This window comes from Eimeria mitis, genomic scaffold (genome assembly GCF_000499745.2).
Source record: "Eimeria mitis Houghton genomic scaffold, Emh_scaff6213, whole genome shotgun sequence".
NCBI classification, from domain to species: Eukaryota; Apicomplexa; class Conoidasida; order Eucoccidiorida; family Eimeriidae; genus Eimeria; species Eimeria mitis.
In genome coordinates this window covers 2,354-3,051 of record NW_013574411.1, presented here as the reverse complement: position 1 = coordinate 3,051, position 698 = coordinate 2,354, and positions in this window count along the sequence as shown.

Genomic DNA, 698 nt, shown 5'->3' with positions numbered 1-698 from the left:
TCGGACGCTGACGACTCTGCTTCGTCGCAGAGCAACGCCCCTCATACATAGCCACCAGCCTGCCGTCGATTCTATTGACACCAAGTTGTCGCTGCTGCTTCCAACCATGTAGTGCGCTGCACACTCAGGGCCTACCGAATTAACTGAGAACCGTTATGCTGTCCACTCTGTCTCGCAAACGTATTAACCATCGACAGTGCGCACCGCCCCAGCAAACAACAAGGAAACGCACGCCGAAAGCAAAATGGATTCCCACGCAGTGCCTATCGAATTCAGTGGGAACAGTTATCCTGTCCACTCTGTCTCGCAAACGTATGAACCATCGACAATACAAGGCACCACAGCAAACAGCAGAGAAGAGGACGCCCAAAGCAAAGTAGATTCCCACGCCTTCTCACACGCTTACTCCATGCATCTCAATGCATGCAGATGCGCACCCTTGACTTCCATTGGAAACCTCCAAACGTAAACGGAGCCATGCGCGCACCCACCCCACCCAACGGGTTTGCTCCCAATGCATACTGCCTGTGCACAAAACAGACGATGTCGCAAAACCAAAAAAGGCTCCACAGCTTCACTGCCGTACTCCCAAGCAAACTGCGCAACGCCGCCATCCTCACTCACTCCGATCCGCTTGAGAACTGCCATGTCCTGCCTATATGCGCCTACCGACCAACCGATCTGCTTTCACCCAATGT